At 39.5% G+C, this 17,859-nt stretch overlaps 1 non-coding gene across 1 annotated transcript; it reads right to left on the bottom strand.

Moving 5' to 3' along the window:
• Window positions 1-16,995: 16,995 nt before the first annotated feature.
• Window positions 16,996-17,102, bottom strand: LOC119868098. Its single transcript, XR_005385868.1, has one exon. It is a non-coding gene; the product is annotated as a U6 spliceosomal RNA (small nuclear RNA).
• Window positions 17,103-17,859: the final 757 nt, after the last annotated feature.

The raw sequence follows: 17,859 nt of genomic DNA, 5'->3' as shown, positions 1-17,859 counted from the left end.
GAAAGCTTTTCATTTAAAATCAGGAAAAAGACAAGCATGCCCACTCTCAACACTTTTATTCAACATAGTATTGAAGTCCTAGGCAGAGCAATTAGGCAAGAAAAAGAAATAGAAGTCATCCATATTGGAAAGGAAGAAGTAAAATTATCACTATTTGCAGATAACATGACCGTATATATACAAAACCCTAAAGATTCTACCAAATAAAAGAATTTAGTAAAGTTGCAGGATACAAATCAATATACAAATATCGGTTGCATTTTTATATAGTAATAATGAACTATCAGAAAGAACTTTTTTTAAATCCCATTTGCAATTGCATCAGAAAGAATAAAATACCTGTGAAGTAAAAGACCCATAGACTGAAAACTGTAAGACATCAATGAATGAAATTAAAGACATAAATAAATGGAAAGATAGTCCATGTTACTTAATTGAAAGAATTAATATTGTTAAAATGTCCATTACCAAAGCAATATACAGATTCAATGCAATCCTATCAAAATCCCAATGGCATTTTTCACAGAAATACGATCAAACAATCCTAAAGAGAGCAAACAATTCTAAAATGTATATAGAATTGCAAAAGATCATATATTACCAAGTCATCTTGAGAAAGAAGTACAAACTTGGAGGTATCACACTCTCTGATTTTAAGCTACCTTACAAAGCTATAGTAATCAAAACAGTATGGTATTGGCATGAAAAAAGACTCAGATCAACGAGGAGAACAGAGAACCTAGAAATAAACCCACATATCTATGATCAATTAATATACAACAAATACGCCAAGAATAACAATAGAAAAGGATAATTGCTACAGTAAATGGAGTTGGGAGAACTGGACAGCCATCTGCAAAAGAATGAATCATTCACTATCTTACACCATATGTAAAAATTAACTTGAAATGGATTAAAGACTTGAACACAAGACCTGAAATCATAAAACTATTAATAAGAAAACAAAGTAAACTTCTTGACATGTCTCAACAATGATTTTTTTTTTGACTCTGACACCAAAAGCAAAACAACAAAAGTGAAAATAAAGAAGTGGTACTACATCAAATTTAAAAGCTTTGGCACAGCAAAGTAAACCATCAACAAAATGAAAAGATAACTTAATGGAAGAAAATATTTGCAAATCATATGTCTCATAAGGGGTTAATATCTAAAAAAAGAATTCATATAACTCAATAGAAAACAAACAATCCTGTTTAAAAATTAACAGATCTAAAATAAATAAATAAATAAATAAATAAATAAATAAATAAAATGAACAGATCTAAATATAAATTTTCCAAAGATATAAAGATGGCCAATGAGTCCATGAAAAGATTCTCAACATCACTCATCATCAGGGAAATGCAAATCAAAACCACAATGAGATATCAAATTCCACCCATTAGAATGGCTATGACCAAAAAGAAAAGAAATCACAAGTGTTGGCAAAGAATCAGAGGTATGTATTATGGTAGGAATGTAAATTGGTGTAGCTACTGTAGAAAACATTATGACTATTCTTCAAAAAATTAGAAAATACATGGGTGGCTAAGTCTGTTAAGTGTCTGACTCTGGATCTCAGCTCAAGTCTTGGTCTCAGGGTTGTGAGTTTGACCCCCGCATTGGGCTCCATGCTGGGTGTGAGGCCACTTAAAAAAATAAAGTAAAAATAGAACTATCATATGATGCTGTAATTTTGCTTTTGGATATTTAACTGAAGAAAACAAAAACACTAACTCAAAAAAAGATATATGTATTCTGTGCATTATTTATTGCAGCATTATTTATGATAGCTAAGATATGGAAAAACCTAAGTATCAATCGATGGGTGAATGGATAAAGAAAAAGTGCCATATAAATGTATATACATATATATATATAAAATACTCTATTGTTAATATTATCATTGGAACATTATTAAACCATAACAAAAAAGGAAATCATGCCATTTGAAACAACATGGATAGATCTTAAGGTTACTATGCTAAATAAAATAAGTCAGAGAAAGACAAATACTATATGCTTTTACTTATATGGGGAACCTAAAAAAATAGCAATAAAAAAACCAAGTTCCTACTGTATGCTTTTACTTATATGGAGAACCTAAAAAAAATAGCAGTAACAAAACCAAGTTCATAGGTACAGAGAACAGATTGGCAGTTGTCAGAAGAGGGGGGTCAAGGGAAAGGAGAAATGGGTGAAGAAACTCAAAAGGAACAAACATCCAGGTATAAAATAAATAAAGGATGTAATGTACAACATGGTGACTATAGTTAAAAGTACTGTATCGCATATTTGAAAATTGCCAAGAGTAGAATTAAAAAAAAAAAAAAGGATAGGGGGATCCCTGGGTGGCTCAGTGCTTTATTTAGCACCTGCCTTCGGCCCAGGGCGTGATCCTGGAGTCCCTGGATCGAGTCCTGCATCGGGCTCCCTGCATGGAGCCTGCTTCTCCCTCTGCCCATGTCTCTGCCTCTCTCTCTCTCTCTCTCTCTCTCTCTCTCTCTCTCTCCCTCCGTGTGTCTCTCATGAATAAATAAATAATATCTTAGAAAAAAATAATTAATTTTAAAAAAGGATACATGGTTGGTAGCAATGGGTAGAGATAATTACATATATACAATTATATGTTAAATATATAATTATAATTATTATATTATTGTATGTAAATATATATAAGTAGAATCAGTTTATTATATAATACAGAGAATTTTATAAGGGCATTAAAATGAGAAAAAGTGAAAGGGGTGAGAGATAAGTATTTAAGAACAATGAGGAATATTCAGAACAGCTGTTTAGAGAAGTGGTGAGGAAACTAATTCAAGATTTGTAGAGCCATGAGGCATGATTCACAGCCTAACTGGGCTTCAAAATCCCAGATTTGCAAGGAAAATGTCATGCATACTAGTATGATTTTTCTCCAGCAGTGCTCAGCAGGACATTAATGGAGGAAATAGAAGTTTGAATTCATAGTTGGGATTTTGCTGGGTTTGGGATCAGAAGTAGAGGGAAGTTGTGTAGGAAGGAGTAGAAATGCATTAATGGTGAAACAAAGACATTCCAGCTGGGAGCCTCTGACATCAGTGGCTGGGAGAGCCAAGCAGAGTTGCTCATGTGTTCACACGGTTTCTTCAATTTTATAAAAGTTACTGTTTAATTGGTTCAAGTCACCTTCTTTTTCCAGTCTAGCTTCAGGTCTGCCACATTTCTCTTGTCAGGTCACCAGCATTGTTGTGATCCAGCTTAAGGGAAGTTAAGTGAAGGGTTGGGTTTAATAGAATATGTTTATGTGTATTGTAGACACTTCCGGGTACAATTAAGTTATCACAACATAGTCAATTCCAGGGTAGGACTGGCTTTCAGAAAGTTTCCACTGCTCCTCATCACCTGACTGGGAGATAGATCCAGGGCCAAGCATCCTCCAGAGTGTTCATGCATCTATATATATATATAGTGCCCAGGCCCAAAAGGATGTGGGGAGTGGCTAGTGAGTGTTGACAGTTTGAGGAGCACTGAAGATTAGTCATTGCACAAGAAAACCTGAAATGCCAGGAAATCTTAAAGCTCATGAGTGAAAGAACCTTGACGGAAATGTCCCCAAATTTGACCATAATCCTAAAATTGACATGACATTACCATAATGAGTTGTAAAGCTGGAGGAAAATTTTCTAAATTACTGATGATTAAAAGTAAGCTTTAATTCACTCAACTAGGTCTCAGCCTGTAGTTGCAGTCTTCACCATGACTCTACCTGCCAGCCACCAACTAATGTGTCTTCTAACATACTTGTAACTGCATATTTATGCATTGACATTATTTTGTTATAAATGTCTCCCTTGGAGCACCTGGCTGGCCCAGTCAGTAGAACATGTGACTCTTGATCTCAGGGTTGGAGTTCGAGCTCCACGTTGGGTTTAGACACTACTTAAAAACAAAATATTTTTAAAAAATAAGATGTTTCACTTTTAATTAATTAATTAAGTTATTTATTTATTTATTTATTTACTATTTATTTATTTATTTGAGAGAGAAAAAGCATGAGCAGGGTGAAGGGCAGAGGGAGAAGCAGGCTCCCTACTGAACAGAGAGCCCAATGCAGGGCTCAATCCCAGGACCCCAGGATCATGACCTGAGCCAACGGCAGATGCTTAACTGAATGAGCCACCCAGGCATCCCTCCCTTTTACTATAGTTAGAATATTATGTTGATTCTTTTAAAAATTATGTGTTGAGATAAGTCAAATTATTTATGATGATTGATCATGAAAATGATACAGATAATGAAAAAGTTCTTATGAAATATTTGATCAAAAAGAGACATTCATTCTGGTCATGTCGAGAACAAGTTATCCAGTCCAACCATGCCAGTGGAGCTCAGATTCCTTTGGCAGGATTCTACTCTGTGTCTCTCATCTCTCTATATGTCTCCTTCAATTTATGACCTTCCACCACCCTCCCCAGCTTAGAGGAGGGCAGAGCTGGGTAGCTAGCCACTCTAGTCCCTCATTCCAGTTGACATAAATCCATCTCCAACCACTATTCCCTAACTTCACTTGGCTTTCTTTCTGTTCCTCAAAGACATCAATTTGTTCCAGCCCAAGGACTTCTGCACACTCTCTTCCCCAGGTCTTTGTGCAACTAATATCTTATTTTCAGGTCTCATCTGGAATATCACACCCCCCACCCCAAGAAAGCCTGCTTCTGAATGCCCTATCCAAAGCTGCCTCTTACAGTCTCTATTATACAATCCTGTTCTGTCTCTTTTGTAACACTGAGCTCTTTAGTGAACTTTGTCTCCCTCTGAAATGTAAACCCTATGCTGGAGGACCCAGGTTCTTTTTCACTCTGTATTTGAAGCCATCTAAACAATATCAGACATCTAGTAAATGTTCAACAAATAGTTGTTGAGTGAATTAATGAACCCTTGTGTATTAGTCTGCTTGGAGGCCATAATAAAATACCCAGACTGGGTGGCTGAAACAACAAACATTCATTTTCTCTTGGTTTAGGAAGCTGAAAGTCCAAGGTCAAGGTGCCTCCGCTGCTGGTTTCCCTGAGACCTCCCGGGTTGACTTGCAGATAGCTGCCCTCTGGATACCTCTTCACATGGTCAATCCTCTGTTCACAGGCACCTGTAGTATCTCTCAGTCTGTATCCTAATTTCCCCTTCTCATCAGGACATCAGTCATTTTGGATGAGGGCCCCACCTTAACCTTAATAGCGTCATTCAAACATCACCTCTTCAAACTTTGCCTCCAATACCAGTATGTTTAAAGTGCAAGGGGTTGGGACCATAACATATGAACTTGGTGGATGCAAAAAATAGTCCCAGGAATGACTCCATCCCTACCCTTAATGGACTTCCAGTGTGGGAGGCAGGAGTGATTCTGGCCTCAGAGAGCCTTTAGGAAACAGCCTGGGTCAGCTAGTCATCAAGTCTCCCCAAGTACCTAGAATGAGGACAGGGGAACCTTCTGTTGCTTACTAAGGCACCTGAAGCACACAGAGAAGGGGTTTTCTAGAGATGGTTCTAAAGCACAAATAGGAGCAACTCCCATCCAGGGGTTGTCTCCTGGGCTGGAGTCTACTAATGTTTGCCCCTGGGTGGCTCTCTGTGTGCTTGGCCAGCTTGAAAACAGATGGGGCCAGCTCACCAGGTGGTAATAAGTTGTGAAGGGCCACACACTGCAGAAAGCAGCCAGAAGGGGGGAGGTCTGGTGGGCAGGATGCAATCAGCCTGCACCAACTGCAGCTGTCTGGGGATCCGATTTCCAAATCACCTGCTCTGGCCCAGGCTGCAGGAACTGAGCTGTCAGACAAAGACTGGTAATTACCCCTGACTCATCTACACCTTCCTTGTCTATGTCCTAATTGAGGTTTAATGGCTTTGGTCACAGGAGGAGTCTTTTCCTGCCTTTCTAGACATAGATCCTTTCATCTGAGCATCAAGCCAATTAGTTTTAGCATCTGGGGTAATTGACAGAAGTCAGGCCTGAATACATGGAGTTCCTAGGCCAGGAGGGTCTTTATGGTGGTGGTAGTTGTTGATTATGATGATGATGATGATGATGTGTGTGTGTGTGTGTGTCTGTGTGTGTGTGTGTTTTCAGTGTTATTCGGATGCAATTTAGAGGATAGGACTGGGGCAGACATGGAGAAGCCTGAGCATATGAGGCATCTATGATTAAAGTCACCCATGACCTTTATTTACACCTTCTTTTTTAAAGATTTATTTATTTATTTGAAAGAGAGAGAGGGAGAGCACAAGTGGGAGGGGCAGAGGAAGAGGGAGAGAGAATATGGAGCAGACTCCTCACTGAGCTGGAAGCCCAACGTAAGGCTCGATCTCAGAACCCTGTGATCACAACCTGAGCTAAAATCAAGAGTCACTCAACTGACTCTGCCAACTAGGGGCCCCCTATTTTACTTTCTACCTTTCAGCCTTCCCACATAAGGCTGAAGTACCATATGGTACCATATAAGATATCATACATAGAAGACTCATTTGAGTCACCTTAGGCCTTATCCTTTTAGCACAATTTATGATCTACTTAGAGATGGATTTGGAGACCTGATTACCCCACCAAGCAGGCTTTCTTCTTGCAGTTACTTACCTTCATTATTCTGACTGCTTGCTTTCCCTTTTGCCCCTCTCCTCTTTGCTACCTGGTCACCCATCCCAGCAAAGGCAGCTCAACTAAACAGACTCATTGAAATTAGATGGACTGACCAAGAACTAGGTAGCACCAACCTCAAAAGGCCTGGAGACAGAGACCATCTCTTTTTGGTTTTCTTACTTGCCAGCCAAGGACACCTATAGAAACACTTGGCCTCCTAGAACCTTTGGAATCCCTGAGATAAATGGAAATGTGGTCTCTAGGCTTGGCAAGCACAAATTAGGGGTTCAGACCAGTCTGCTGGGACCCCTTTGTTTAGGTTGGATTGACTTCACCCCAGAGGCAGGCAACAACTAGGGCGATGGATTACTGTAGAGATGGATGCCCTGTGGCCAGCACCTGATGGGATTTTAGGTCTGCTTTGGACTCTGGAAACCATACCATGGCTTTACGCAATCCCTAAATAGTCTCACCAGGAGTGAGATGATTATCACCATTAGAACTTGGCTGTGGAGCAGCTGGTTAGCTCAGATTTTCCTTAAAGTGTGAAACAGAAGATTATAACCTTCAAAAATACTCTTTTGAGAAGGGGGAGGTGCATATGCTCATTGAGTTATTAGGTGATGTTCTAGTAACTGAATGAAAAAAGAAGTGGTGAGTGGACTTTGGAAAGCCTGTGAATGAGCATGTCCTCTGCTGATTTGTATATTTCAACTTCAAGCCAACGGTGGCCTTCTCATAGGTCATATTAGGGGAGGAAGGTAACAGACATGCACAGGACTTTTTTTTAGATACTCAGACACACATGAGTGAAAACTCATGGGGGTCATATATAGTTCATTTTTGAAAAGATCATTCAAATCAATCAACATACAAGTACCTCCTAATCTATTCAAATACACGTGAGGCCCTACAGAATGTATGAAGTGTCTGCCCTGACATGTTTACAACACCATTGAGGAGAAAAAAATAGTACAATACGAAAAATAGCAAAAATTACAGAACAGCTAGGGCCCAAGTAAGTTGGACCAATTAAATGTTGAATTATATAGTTTATAGCAAAAGTACTCTCAGGAGCTCCGGAGGAAGAGAGAGGTCAAGATGACCACTAATACCTATTGAGTGCTTGCTATGTGTCAAGCACTCAGTAAATACTTGCTAGGTATTAGCTTAATTATCAACTCGCACAACTCTATAAAGGGTGTACTATTTTCATTTCCATTTACAAATGAGGTACTGGTGCTTAAAGAAGTGAAATAACTTGCATGAGGTACACACTTAAGAAGCAAATGACTACTTTTCTAAAGTCGAATAACTCAGTCATACAGAAAGATAGAAATAATTATGTTTACAAAAACAAAACAGAGGTGCCTGGGTGGCTCAGTCAGCTAAGCATCTGCCTTCAGCTCAGGTTATGATCTCAGAGTCCTGGGATCGAGCCCCACATCATGCTCCCTGCTCAATGGGGAACCTACTTGTCCCTCTCCCTCTGTCACTCCCTGCCTACTTGTGTTCTCTCACTCTCCCTCTCTCTATGTCAAATAAATAAAATCTTCAAAACAAAACAAAACAAGAAATAAACAAACAAAAAAAAACCCTGTATATATCCATCACTCATTTTGAGATACATCAAATGCCACATCCTCTATGACATCTCCCCAGCCTTCCTCAAAGTTAAGTTAATTTCTCCCTTCTCTGGGTACATATTCCTACTACAGCATATATCCCATTCCCTGGTAATGAGAGATCCATGTATCTTCACAGCAAGACTATAAAGTCTTAAGAACAAAGACCTTATCTCTGAAACACCAGTGGCTCTCAAAATATAAAACATTACACACTTATTTCTAATTAAATATCTTAATTACACACACACACACACACACACACACACACTCCTGCAGAATTTAAGAGATTTAGACATACAACCAGGGTCACTTTTTACTCACTTGATCAACCTTCAGTCTACTCAGAGAACACCCCCGGTTGACAGTACCAGCTTCGGAAAAATACCACCATGGTCTGGGAGAGGATGCACCTGTGCGTTTGTGTCAGCAAGTTAATATACAGACTGTACCACCAACCCCTTCAGGAACAGATAGAGTTAAGACTGTCCTTCCCCTGAGTCATTGCAAGATGAGCGAATTATGTTTCAGGGTAGTCTTCATGCTTCAGTTCTATAAAGCCATAATTCTGAGTCTCTTGAATCTTCACGAAGTCCTGGCATTTGGTTATGATCAAACAAATGTCAACAAACCACACAGTCCAGTTGTTCATCAAGTGCAATATTGAAGCAACAAATTTTAAAAAACTCATTGGTATATGAAGCCAGATAAGTTGTGTTGTGTGTTTTCCCCCCAATCAATAGATCTGTATATCCATTTTTTGGAGGCTCTAGATGTGGCCATAATTCTTAATTTTTTGTAAGAACCAAGTGTTTCAATTACAAACACCTAAGATCTATATGGAGGCAATTAGATAAAGAGCTGTATACAGTAGTCCCTCTTTATGTGCAGGGGATACATTCCACTACCCCTGGCAGATTCCTGAAACCATGGATAGTACTGAACCCTATATATAGTTTGCTTGTTTCTATGCATATATATCTGCAATAAAAGATTAACAACAATAAGAGTAAAATGCAACAATTATAGCAGTCCACTATAATAGTTTTGTAAATGTGGACTTTCTCTCTCTCAAAATATTGTTGTATTGTACTCACCCTTCTTCGTGTTGCGATGAAGTAAGATGATAAAATGCCTATGAGATGAGAGGAAGGGACATGATGATGGAGGCATTGTGATGTAGCGTTAGGCTACCACTGACCTTCTGTTATCACAGGGAGGATCCTCTGTTTTCCAACTGCGACTGACCACAGGTAAGTCCATGGAAAGCAAAACAGATAAAAGGGCCATATTGGAATGGGAAGTGCAAGGCCTGTAGATACAGATCACTTGCGATTTACCGATGACCCCAGCAGCCATAGCAGAAGCCATAAAACTCTGTTTTCTCCACATTTACCTCCAGTTCTGTCCACCCCCCATCTCCTCTTCACTATCTCAGCAGTAACTGAAACCTTAGGGGCCTTAGGGACTCCGGACTGGGATAGAGCATTGCTTGCATAGATTAATGGCTATCAATGATAAAATTTCAGCTTTGCTTTTAGTAGCTTTTCACGGGTGATTTCAGGAACCTATCCTAGACTGTTGGTACTGTCATTATTGGAAGATGCCTTTTCAGTTGCAAATAATAGACTTCTCAACTACCCTTTAAATATCACCCCCGTCTAAGGCTGCCTGCATCCAACTCATGTTGAGGAACCACACAGGAAAATGAATCCGCATGTCTCTTGCACCGTAAACTGGAGGAAATCTTTCATAATAAGACATGAGGTAGCTGACTCCTGCAGTGCATTCCTGTATGACAGACAGTTGTTCATTTTGGCAGCAGTTAATACTTCTGCCCAGGAACAGATTTTTACATTGCTAATGAGACATATGATGCATTATTGAGGTTCCCAACATTTCAGTAAGTCAATGGCTTGTTATATAGCTAAATATGGAGTAACTAGTTTGAGATAAATGGCTCTGTTTGCTATCATAGAAGATATGCATCTTTAGAGGAAGACAAATGGTCAATTAAAAAAAGATGAAGACATCTGGGCCTCTGGTTCCCTTTGAGAGCTTATTAACTTCACAAATAAACATGCCTTTTCATTTTCAATTAGCAATAATTTTGAGATAGATTCATCTGAGTGAGGACTGCACTAATGGGTTTAGAACTGGTCCTCTGAATATTGCACTCTCTGTCAAAGGTTCTCCTAGACATCAAGGGAAGGACTGTCCACAGATTTGGAAGTTAATTTCCTTAGGGGAGAGGAATAAACAATGTGGCTAAAGTTTCTGCAATCACAATTTCCAAAAGGAGAGTTGGAAGTTGTCTTGCTCAACTTGGTAAGCCCATTGCTTCTTTGACAAGTCTTGGTAAATGTCTAATGAGGAGAAGGAAGAAAATGAAAAAGAGAAGGAGCAAGCAGAGGAGGAAACAGAGGGAGAGGAAGGAAGGAAGAAAAACAATGGGAAAAAAATGGACCCTAAATAAAAATGTTTAACCATACACTTCTTCACATTTTTTTACCTGAAGGCTGTCATTAAATAGCAAAGTGTTCCTCATTTTTCAGGCCCTATTTTACTATTTTACTTAAAATACTTCTATGAGTTCATAATTTTCTTTATAATTCTCGGAAAGAGAAGCTTGCCTTTGTGACTTGTGGTGGTAAGGCCTGGTGAGTCCCAACTCATCCATCATTGGTTGTAGAATAATGGAGCCCTTCATTTTTAGGATGGGACGGTATTTTGAGCGAGATCTCAAAGCCAGGTGGTGGCGGAGGATACTTTTTTCTCAATCAGGTCATAAGTTTTCTGAAGAAACATCAGATCTTCCACTCATCTTTGAGTTTGTTGACATGTTAACACTGCATTTTATCTATTGTATAGGACTAACAAAACCCCACTGAATGAGTGGAGATCCAGTTCTGATTTGATCCACTCCAGAAAGCTACCAAATTCAACTCAATCTGAGAAGTTGGCCCTTCTGAGAGTAGAGGGAGCAGCTCTCTAACTCATAACATCGTATTTGCCAATAATTCTTACAATCCAGCTACTATTCCAAGTGTTTCAAGTATGATAAGGCATTTAATCCTCACAACCACCTATGTGGTGGGCACAATGATCATCATCACCATGATAAGCATCATCAACCTCGTTTTATAAATGAAGTTGGAGGAAAAAAAGAGTTTAATTTGTCCAAAACCACAGAGCAAAAAGGTGCACAGCCAGGATTTGGGCACAGACTGTCTCATTCTGAGGGTCAAGCTCTTAAATACCACACCTTACTGCCTTTTGATATGAGCTGTGTGAGGATGAAAATATTGTCAGAACAATGCCAACAGCAACACCATATCTCTGGGTTTTAAAGAAATAACGTAGCCCTGATGAGACAGTTGGCAAGTGCTCAAAATTATGTTTCACCCTATCAAATGTCTCTGTCAGAGATGGACACCTGTTGTTGAATTTGTCTATTTATTTGCTTGTCTACTTTCGCTGTCATGCTTGGTCCATACAGGGCCTGAACACACAGTGTTTACTGACTTAGGAAACATGACAATGGGTGATACTAATAGACTGCAAATTTAGAAATGTAGCCAACGTCAGTATCTTCAATATATTGTCTTGTTCCAATGGATAATTTGAGAGACAAAAAAATTTAATTTATATATAAATATGATATATGTATCTTATATGTGCATATTCTAATATATATCTTATATATGTATATCTGTATATGCATATATATATATATATAATATTTTCCCACTAGATGCTGAGTGTTTGCATACTTTAGGTTATTCATTCCTCACTTACTAGTTGACAGAGCCAATAAGCAATGCAACAAAGATTCAAAGAGAATACTGGCTCTAAGCTCTGTGGGTCCCCAATCACCAGGAGACATGGCCCCTGGTCAGTACTCTGTGCCTTTACTATCAGCTCAACCATATTACCTAGTCACAGAGAGACAAGTTTTCTCATGTGACTTGCAAATGGTAAAAGCTAGTCTCTCATATTTTTATGAGAATTGCATGATATAAAATCAAATACCATCCAGCATGTAGAAGCCACTTAACAAATTTTAGTCCTCTTCCTTATAAATAAAACATTTGGAATTCTTGAGCTTCTTACTTCGTCCCAAGTGTCTCCCTCCATCCTGCTTTCCAAATGTTCTACTCAAAAATATGTAAATAGGAGGATGTTCTTTACAGCCCCTGAAAACCTTCATCTCAATTCTTTCTTCCAATGTGAATTCAAAGGCACAAAAGTAAGCTTTCAATCGGTGGGCCCTGATTCATTGGTGGGTCATAATATTCATTTCCTGGGCTACAACCAGAATTTTTTTAAAAATAAAGTGGAAAAAAAAATAAAAATAAAGTGGAATACAAAGAAAACCAAGTAGATTTGAAGTACCAGTTTTTTACACACTGATGGGTAAGAGAAAATTTCATTTTGTGCAGCTTTCAATTTATTTTCATCTGTGCACACCATTTTTCAACATAATCGTTATTTCAATTCACTGGTGGTTTCTTGGAGACTAAGTGTCACAATCAAGGGATGCTTAAGGAAATTCTTTTGTAAACTAAGCTAATGTAAGTTGATAATCTTATTTTAACTTGATTCAGAAGTTGCCTAAATCTTTTTAGCAGTACTAATCCACCTGTGATGGAGTTTCAGATCCAAAATTAATTTACTGGGCAGCCCCAGTGGCTCAGTGGTTTAGCGCTGCCTTCGGCCAGGGGTGTGATCCTGGAGACCCGGGATCAAGTCCCACGTCGGGCTCCCTGCATTGGCCTGCTTCTCCCTCTGCCTGTGTCTCTGCCTCTCTCTCTCTCTCTCTCTGTATTTGTCATGAATAAATAAAATCTTTAAAAAAATTAATTTACCAAAAAATTGGAATCCAAAGGCCCAGGAAGATGGATGTCTGGCTTCTCCTTTACTGATTTCTGGTATAGTTCTTGTCGATAGCTCCTGTCACTTCATCCTCAGTGTTCTTCAATGAACTTAAGATGGCTTTATACTTTGATGGACTTGATAAAGGTGCTATGACAACCCAGCATAGGTGTCTTTTTAAGTGGTGCTTTAAGACTCACAACCATTAAGTTTCATGAAGAAAAAGTCCATGTTTCTCTCAGTCATCCCACACCCTCACCCCACTCCCATATTCGTTCTACATTCTCAAAGCCCAGCGCATGTCTGGTATGGTATGAGACCACATTAATCTATATTGAATGAATTAACAGTAAGCCCAGCTCCAAATGACAAAGCAAAATGATGATTGCCCCCAATATTCTGATCCATTTAGCTACCTAAGTGTGTGTCTTATTCACTTGAAGACTGAAGAACTCAGCCAACATTTTCTCTGCCAGAAATAGCCTTAATGGTGCAAGAACAAGTGAAATGACACCGCAAGGAAGCAATCCGTCAAATCAGTAGTGTGGGACGTTTCTACAGAACAAAAATCTGAAGATCACCAACAGCTCTATGCCATACAATTTAAAAAGAAGAAGGGGAAGAAGGAGAGGAAGGAAAGAGTTGTAGAACAAAAGAGATTACGGATAAAAACAACTAGTGCAAAGACTAGACTTTACTTGGACTCTGAACGATCAAAAGACATAGTGAGTGAATCTGGGAAAGATAATTATGGGCTGTGTATTAGATGATTTTAAGGAATTCTCATTAATTTTGTTAGGTGTGATATTGACACAGTGATTACGGTAAAAGTAGAAAGCCCTTATCAGTCAGCAATGCATACAGAACTGTCTCCTGGGAAAAAGACTCAACATCTTTACTTGTTTTAATTTTTTTTCTTTCTTTACTTGTTTTTAAATCTCTAGTAAAGATTTGTACATGTGAGGGGCATTCAATAATAGAAGATTGGTCAGATGTTGATTATTGTCACAGTTAAGGATAGATACACGGACGTCCCATATACTATTAGCTCTATATTTGCATTCACTTAAAAATTTCCATAAGTAAAAGTTAAATGTAGGCCGCCCCAGCGGAGCAGAGATGACAATGTAAACCTTCAAGACTATAATTTCATGCTCCCTTGTATAGCCATATACCAGGGGGACCCAAGACAGCATTTACTGGGTTTTGTGCACTGACTTTGAACACTTTCCAAATGTGATAATCTGGTGCTCATTATTTTTTTTTTTTAGATAGGAGATCATATGCACTGTTAGAAGCATCAAAACTTCATTCTATTCATCTTGAGCACAATATTCCTCCCAGTACAGCTTTTTCCTTGAAAGAGGAGGAGGGCAGACAGAGGCTGGGGTGAGAGGTCGGGAAGGAGAAACAACCAGTGAGTTTTCCACTTTCGCGAGAATGGCAAGATCCTTGGGGAGACAGTAAATTGAAATTAAGGCTGTCTCAGGCAGCCTACAGGATGTGCCTGCAAATGTAGACATATCCAAATGGTGAAAAAGTCTGTTTGTGCCCATTCATATGAAGTGAATGCCTTGTAATGTGCTCCAGCCCCTGGGAATGGTGGCTGGATTTCAGGAACGGAGGCCGGAAGAATGGGATGGATTTGACATAAGTACTTTTAAGTGCTCTGAAGGCTGGGCTCCTCCCTGTGGTTTAATAGCAAGGTCCACTGGGAGCTACAAGGAAGGAGCCTAGTGAATCCCTACAGCTTTTCGTTTTAAGGATAACAAATCTTAAAACAGGTGTGAGCTCAGAAAGATCCTTTTACTTCTTGTTTTTGGGCTGTTGTGGCCAGTCGGCTCTCTGTGTATTATTATCATTCCACAGAACGAAGTCTGGGGTGAGGGAAGGGAGGAGAGGTAAGAGAAGCTGAATAAACAAAAATTGCTTCGAGTGACTAATATTCATTAAGTCCACTGGTCATGCGCTATGAAATTTATTAAACTGTGGTTTCCAAGAGAATGTATTAGTGGAGCTAATGAACACAAATAAAAAAGAGGCCTCCAGGAAATGGTTTCCTGGGTCTGGATGAGGCTGCTGAGTAATGTGACAAGAGATTATAACGTTAAAAGCTTCTATTATAGTCTAGAAGGCTGATTATTGGAAGGGGTTGCCCTCAGTGGGGGAGGGAAGATACGAGGGAGACTACAAGTCTGACTCGCCTGAAAAGGGGCCTAATGCTTTTCATTTATATTCATTAAGGAAGGAGGCTTTGTGCTGAAGGCCTCTGAACCTCTGCGCTGCCATCTGGTGGAGAAGGGACTTGAGAGGCCATAGAGGACAGACAACCGCCATCTTTAAGATGTCAGGAATCTGCAGGTTGGCTTTACTGTTTCCCAAGTAGTAGCAGTGGAAACCCTTTGTGACTATGGCATTAAGGAGCAAAAACTAACACCCACAAAGTAACCAGTATATGTAATCTGATTTAGATACTGTATGACGAGAGCTCAGCTCTCCCATTCTGCTGTCCTTTTCCATCAGGACCTTAGCAATGAATATCAACGTGGCCCTACCTGCAGTACTGGGCTGAGGTGTGACCCATCCTGAGGACATTTGTTTCATAACCTAGTCCTGTTTCTCCCAGCAGAAACCTGGAGATAGGTCATCCTGGACTTTCCTCTTTCTGCTACCCCTGTCATCCAACCGTGACCTCTCTAGTCACCGTATCCCAGGACCACTTCTTACCATGTACACTGCTGCCACCCTAATCTGAGCCATTGGTGTCTCTCTCCCAGGTGATTGCAAAATAGCCTCCAAACTGTGCTCCTGGCTTCCAACCTTGCAGTCCACAGCCCGTTCTCCAGCAGCAGCCAAATGAACCATTAGAACAGGCTAGATCATCTCACTTCTCTGCTCAAAACCTACCCGGGGCCCTTAAGCTCACTCTGAGTAAAATTGGAAGTCATATGATGTGTTTCAGGCTTTAATGGATCTGACCCAGCTTCCTCTAACTTCATCTCTTATGCTCTCCACTCACTCAGTCTGGTCCAACCACATTGGCCTCTTTGCCAGTCCTCAAAGAGGCCACACATCCCTGACTCAGCACCCTCCTCCTGGAAAACGTTCCCCAGACATTGGCATGGCTCTCCTTCTCCCATTCTCCTGGGTCTCCTGCCAAAGTTACCTTCTTGAGGAGTCCTTCCATGACCACCCCACATAAAATAATAACTCTTCCTCTTCCTTCAGCATTTTTATTTCTTTTCTTTGACTTATTGTATTAGCAGCATTCAGCACCTCCTGAAATGTTAAATATTTATGTGCTTGTGTCCTTTTTTTCATCTTCCCCAAATCTCCTACAATGGAATGCAAGTTCCATGGAATTAGGGGCCTTGGAGGGAATATAGTATTTTTTTTTTTAATTTTCTTATTGGAGTTCAATTTGCCAACATAGCATAACACCCAGTGCTCATCCCATCAAGTGCCCCCTTCAGTGCCCCTCACCCAGTCACCCCAACCCCCCGCCCACCTCCCTTTCCACTATTGGAAGGAGCCTCGGTGTCCATCGAAAGATGAATGGATAAAGAAGCTGTGGTCTATGTATACATGGAATATTACTCAGCCATTAGAAACGACAAATACCCACCATTTGCTTCAACGTGGATGGAATATAGTATTTCTAACATAGTTCAAGTTTTCTTCTGAAACTTTAAAAGCTGGCAAAGTCAACCTGCTCCAAATCCTTACAGACTCTTGCTAAGCTCCATAGAGGTGGGTGTTTCATCTGACCTAGTCTCCCTCTCTTGCTGGCACCTAGTACTGTGTCTGGCGAATGGTATATGTACAGTAAGACTTTGTGGGGTTTTTTGGTAGCACTAGGGTTTATGAAGCCGTGCCTGAGAAAGTATGGAATATTTCATGAATCTGCATGTCATCCTTGAATACGGGCCATGCCATCCTTCTCTGTATCATTCCAATTTTAGTACATGTGCTGCCAAAGTGAGCCCAAGGCCTTTTTAAAGAGTTTTATGTACCAAATTCACTCATTCTAAGTGCCTAATTCAATGATTTTTTTTAACCAGATTTACTGAGTTGGTACAACCAATACCATAATCCAGTTTTAGAATGTTCCCCAAACTCCAAAAAGTACACTCATGTCCATTTGTAGTTTATTCTCACAACACCCCCAGCCCCAGGCAACCAGTGATCTGCTTCCAGTCTCTATAAATATGCCTATTCTGGAGATTTCCTAGATATGGGATCATATGAAATACAGTTATTTACATGTGCCCTCTTTAAGTCAGTATAATGTTTTTGAGGTTTACCCACATTGTAGCATGAATCAGTACAGTTTTTTATTTCCTTTTTGTTGCTGAATAGTACTCCCTTCTATGCATATACTATTTTTAATCCATTTATCACTTGCTAGACATTTGAATTGTTTCTATTTTTTGCTGTGAATATTCACATACACCCCTTATGAACATGATTTCTTGCCCTCCGTTGGGTAGATTCCGAGGAGTGAAATTGCTGGGTTCTTTTGGGTTATGTTTAACTTTTTAAGAAACTACCCGACTGTTTTCTGAAGTGACTGTACCACTTTACACTCCCATCAGCAATACGTGACCAATTGTCAGTACTGCCTGTTTTTCAGTTTATAGCCATTTTAGTACGTATACAGAAGTATATCATTTTGGTTTCAATTTGCTTTTCTCTTACAGCTACTGGTGTTGAACATTTAAACATTTAATTCACAATAATTGT

The sequence above is a fragment of the Canis lupus genome, chromosome 38 (assembly GCF_011100685.1).
Source record: "Canis lupus familiaris isolate Mischka breed German Shepherd chromosome 38, alternate assembly UU_Cfam_GSD_1.0, whole genome shotgun sequence".
Classification (NCBI taxonomy): Eukaryota; Metazoa; Chordata; class Mammalia; order Carnivora; family Canidae; genus Canis; species Canis lupus.
Note: the sequence above shows the minus strand (reverse complement) of the source record. Positions and strands in the feature narration are given on the sequence as shown.